Source organism: Hesperophylax consimilis, chromosome 19 (assembly GCF_061612785.1).
Source record: "Hesperophylax consimilis isolate HC1 chromosome 19, BYU_Hcon_1.0, whole genome shotgun sequence".
NCBI classification, from domain to species: Eukaryota; Metazoa; Arthropoda; class Insecta; order Trichoptera; family Limnephilidae; genus Hesperophylax; species Hesperophylax consimilis.
The window spans coordinates 2638281-2644280 of NC_142854.1; positions in this window are offsets into that span (position 1 = coordinate 2638281).

A 6000-nucleotide genomic window follows, 5' to 3' on the forward strand; every position below is an offset into this window, starting at 1 on the left:
GCGTGTATCCCGACTACGCACCGGTGCCGAAGGGATCAATGACGCTAGTTCCTCAGAGCATCTTCCATTGTAATACCGATAGAACAAGGACAGCATACATACCTGACGCCTGTGCTCTAAAGATTGCAGTCCGTTTGTTAAGATTGGGGAATCTATCAAACCGACCGCCCGTTTTTGCACAGAGTCAAGGGTTTTTTTCAGGTACTTAGGGGCTCCGGACCAGAGATGGCTGCCAAATTCGACAGTAGGGCGCACTTGCGATTTGTACAGGGTCAGCAGTTGTGTACTATTAAAGTATTCGCGGGCCCTGCACAGTACGCCCAGCTTCTGAGAGGCCAACTTTAGCCCCCGTACCTGAGCTGGTCACTTATAGTTACAATACCTTATAGTTACAACCTATAGTTATTATAGGTTGATCAATCACAAATACGATATTTACGCATTTAAAAAAACGAGAATACTGCACAGGAGTCCTAACTGCTTCCACCCGTCTGGAGCCAGTGTAACTATGGTATTCTCAATAATTAGATAAGTTGTGAGGCTGCAGGTAGTGGGAGGTAAAATAAAAGGCGAGGGGAGCACATACCTAAAGCCATTTCCAGCAACGTTTCAATTTGTACGGCATGTTTATTTGATTTAATACAAAAAATTCTATTGAAATTGACGAATAATTAGTTTTATTTAAGGCCAAAGAAATGATTTTATTTAGTCTTTTGCTCTTTGATGCCTTTAGTATTTTGTTATTAGAGGTATTGTTTGTACTTAGAGGTATTGTGTCGAGTTGTTTTAGTTTAAGCTTTTGTGCCAATGCTATACTTTTTTTTTTTTGGTTTTAGGCATTTCACCCTGAAAAGAGTGCTTTGTGTATCATTGGATACGTTTGAAGCTCTCTATAGCTGTACCTGGTAGTTTTGACAACGTTTCCGCTTTAATTTGTTATAAATCGGTTATATTGAATACATCATAATGCCACAAGCCTTTTCCAATGCCAAAAGTGTGAACAAAAGTGCGAAAAAAAACAACTCGTAAAAACAAAATACATTTTTTTTAGTTTACTGAGGATTAAACCTTCCTCCCCAGAGGCTAGCTCTTAACTGTGAACTTTTGTCTTTTAAAACTTTGTTTTTGGTTTGACTGAGGATTGAACCTTTCTCCCAACTGACTGGAGTCAACAAAGCTAACACCTATGCCAATTATATGGATATTATATAAATATAGTCAGTACCGACATTTATTTCCAACTTTAACTGCTGTAAATTTTTATTTATAATGTCATCCAGTAAACTTTTGGTAAAAATAAAAACGATAAACCAATACCAATAAAAATCCATTTATACGATTCCCAGACAGCAAGAACTATACAAAGAAAAAAAAATCTCATTAGAAAGCATTTACTCTGACTCGACCGTGGCACAACAAAAGCACCTAATTACTTACTATTACTTACCATTATTACTGACCTAATGGAGGAAAAGACATAAACATAAAATACATAATTTCATCACTCAAAATAGTCAACAATCGGTACACTGCAAATACACTACCAAAACATCCGTGGACTATGAACTAAGCTAAATGACGAACAAGCACCTCTACCCTACCGTCATGACATATATGTACTTACGGAAACCTGGCTTGACCCTGCAATAGAATCGTCTGAACTTGGACTAACGAATTATAAAACAGCAGTAAAATACAAGTTCTCATATTGAACATTTATTTAACTAAATCAACTCAAAAAATATCATTGAAACACTTATCTACCACCACTCTCCAATATTGACACATATAGAAACCACTGTGAAGACTTCGAAAATCTCTCATCAAAATTCCTCAACTCAAAAATTGTCGGAGACTACAACCTGCCAAATCTAAAATGGAAATCCAACGACGGTGGCCTCATCACAAACGTAAGCGAAAATGACCGTGCACGAGAAATGTTAGACACAGGAAAGTTTCTAAACCTGTACTAGCACAATTTTATTTACAACAATAATGTTTACTAGACTTGGTACGATAAAATATTTGAAAAATGTCCGTGGAACATTTTCATTACAAGTCGACTGCATATATACCGATTTTTCGAAAGCTTTCGACAAAGTATCCCATAAACTACTAATAAAAAAAACTATTTGCCGTAGGAATAAGAGATAACACAGTTAAATGGTTTACTAGTAATAGCTAGATATATAAATAGAGTCGTTAACTATTTGTTAAAATAAAATCTTTGTTATCTAAAGCATTTTGTGCGACTAGTGGCTTACCACAAGGCAGTTACCTGGGCCCGGTTTCGTTCCTCATTTTCATCAATGATATAACGAATTACTTCGACGATGTTGAACCGATGTGGACCCCGCAAGGCTTCACTATTGCTAACGTCTTTCTCGGGCTTCTTCCAACATTTTTGTTCCTAAAATAATGTGATATCATTTGCGGCTTTCTGATTTCAGTTTTAACCTTTAACTGATGACGCGAGTCTGTGAGACTTACCTGTAACATCAGCGTACAAAAAAATAATTTGTTAAAATATGAAGTTACTTTGATGATATGTTTGTATTAAAAAAAGTTGCAAATAAAACAAAACACATATTTTAAAGCAAATGAGATTAATTTCTCGATGCATTATTTTTTATTTAAAAAGGCCTACAGAAAAGTCTGCGGTGGTATATATGTATCAGCAACGCCAGGCACACGTCAGATAGTTTATTTATAAATAAAATTATTTGATTTCAACATTACTTACTACTGGAAACGACAATTTAAGTCGGAGAAATGTAAACATGAGCAGTACATATACAGAACGCGATTTAGAAAAATGGAACTTTATTGCATCTTTTACCATCTCCCCGAAATAAATGGATGTTTCTTGAAGTAGGTTGTCAAGTTGAAAACAAGTGTTATTTTGCATACTAACACGACTTTTTTGTTTTCACTTTTTTTGATTTCAATACTTTTTTTTCTGCTAAACAAAAAAAAAAAAATAATAATAACTAAAAATCAATTATCTTACAAACTGTTCCCTACCGTCTGGAGCCAGTAAGACTATGGTATTCTCAATTGGGGTATATTGTGAGGCTGAATGTATTGGGGAGGGGAAAGAGATGAGGAAGAGGAAGGTATAGAAGTACCAGGCTATTCAGATCTGGTCACAAAACACGACCAAAGCCATTTCAATCAACATTTCAATTCTGAATGGCATTCTTACACCAAGGGTGATACTAAAAGTATTTTGGACTCTGGAAATAAATATACTATCTGGAAATGCTAATCTTAAATCCTTGCAGTTCATGGTTCTGATTGTTTATTTTATTTTTTATGTCCCATTTCGTAAATAATATTATATTATTCAGATTTAAATTTTTTCATATTTCTTGCTTTTGTAATATAATGTTCATAAATAAAACGTCTTCTTTCGCTAAAGGACGAAAGGAACTAAAAATCGCAAGTGAGTTGTAACAATAGTTCACACGTGTCGTTTCGGTGTAAAACTCGAACGATTGAACATATACTTGAACAACAAAAGACGACTGGCTTTCGACTTTAGTCGCTCAGCTAAAAACTTGATCAGGGTGTTCACACTTTCAAGTGTCATTCAACACAGAGTTGATAAACTAGCCCCCTACTTAAATAATTAAATAATGCAAGAAACCGAAGATACAATATTTACCTATATAAAATATCTACCGTATTTTTGTTGTTTTGGACTTTAGATGTCAATAAACTTCCACCAGTTACAGTCCTAGCGAAGACCGTAAAAATCCTATCCGATGGGCCACTTCAACCAAGTGAATGCTTGGGGTTATAAGATTTTTAAAATATCGTTCTACCCACAGACATATGAATATTAATAGACTAGAACCTAAAGGTGAGGGGTAAAACCATCAGTTGCGGGACGCAGAGGGGAAAGCTGACTGTGATTCGTCAATAAATCAATCTGACAGTTTATAGGCATCTCGCATTATAATATCACCATTTAGTTCGTAAAAGTAAAATCTGCTTTTGAATGAATAGACAGTTTTACATGGGACCGGAAATTACTCGCCACGTTATGAACAAATTTGCGAAGTCCAAATTCGCCAAAGTAAATTTATTCTATTTTCAGAGTCGAATATTTTGTTGACGTATTTAGAAGACACTTTTATAAATGTTCATAATTACTTCCCAGTAACAACGATGCGCACACTTGAGAATCGCTACATTCGACCAATGTTGGAGGGCTGTTACAACCGCTCTGTTCCTATTAATAATAAAATATTGAAATCTTTAAGAAAATATATAAAATTTCACTTTTAAGAAGATAATAGAAATGTAAAACAACTAAAAAAACAAATGAAATTATATACACACAGCTTTTACCAGCGATTCCTAAGAGTATTTGGAGTAAAAATTTGGAAATCATTTTGCCGTCCTTTTTCAATTAAAAACAAAAAACATGATTTTCTATCACACATTGCCACTCGGTATAACCTAGCGCATTACGTGTTATGCACTCCTTCTCGTTCCAGCAGTACCGTACATACGAAACAAGCGCGTACCTAACACGTGGTCCGTTGCAACGTGTGATAGTATGATCCAAAGATAATATATGATCGGTGGCGACGTGCGATAGAAAAATATAATATTTTCAATTTTAATAGATAAAAAAATATCATCGGACAGCAAAATGACACATACATTTTTCATTCCAAACATGCTCACTGTATCTACATTTTACTTCCAAACATACCAATTTTTCAAATTTCACCATTTATCCTATATTAAGTGTTGTTTATGAGTTGTGTAAAATTCAAAACTCGTTTAGTAATAACGCCATTAAAGTGGAATAGATTTAAAAATGATTGGTTTATTATCCTTTATTAATACGACGGAGTTCCAAATGATACTATTATGTATTTTATCAAAGCGCAAAAGGCGAAGGCACATCCCTGATTCTTGTGCACGGCTTTGTGTTTCGCGTCCATCGCGTGATAGTATATGTTTCTAAAACTGATCCATATTATACGATGTGAATAAGCTTAAAACAAAGTAAAATAATGCTTACCTATGGAATGTAATACGACAATTGGGTTTATTCTCTTTTTCACTTCTATTTTTACAAGTTTTTATAGCGCAAGCCACCATTTTGCCGTGTTATTTCGTAAAATGAACTCGAACATAGCTTGACGCTAGTTCGCACAAGAATGATGACGTCACATTCTCAAGATTCACGGGAGGCCATACGCAGGCCAGCCGGCTCCAATGGAACCGGTATGGGGAGTGGGGAATAATACGCTTTTAATCACTTAGGGCAGGTCTACTAATATTCACATGTCTATGGTTCTACCATAAACTCCTGACTATCGGTGTCATTTTTGGGTAGATAATATCCAACGTGCCATCGAACTAAATGGTCATTCCGCCGTTTCGTTCAAATTTACGTGTTTGGCGGTTTTGAGACAGTGAAAATTGGAATCGCCGCTTTCGCGGAAGGCAATGAAGAATTTCATGCGACAAAATCAAAATTTGAATTCTTTTTATGATATAATAGCTCTGAAAATATATGAAATACAAAAAAATATGCGTTGTTAGTTAAAAATGTAGATGGCGTAATATATGATTTGACTTAGGCAAGCTGCTATAAATTGTGGATCAATTTACCGGCCCTTCCTGGGAAAGGGGGAGGTAATGAACTGTTTTTTGTACGTCATAAAATAATCAAGTAAAAAATGTCTGATGCGACAAATATTTGTTTTTCCTTTCTTAAATAGCTACATTTCCCAATAAAACGATCTTGAAAAGCATTCACTTTCGTACTAAAAAAATGTATTGAGGGGAAATGCGATTTAAATAAAACGTTGGAATAATCCTAAAACTAACGGCAAAAGTTCACAGCTAATTGATTTTAAGTAAAGACTTAATTAATTGAAAAAAAAAAATTCATTAGATGTGCAAAAGTTATTATATTAATTAGAGCATGCTGAAGATAGCACTTTTTAAAATTTTGCAAAATACCGAATAAGC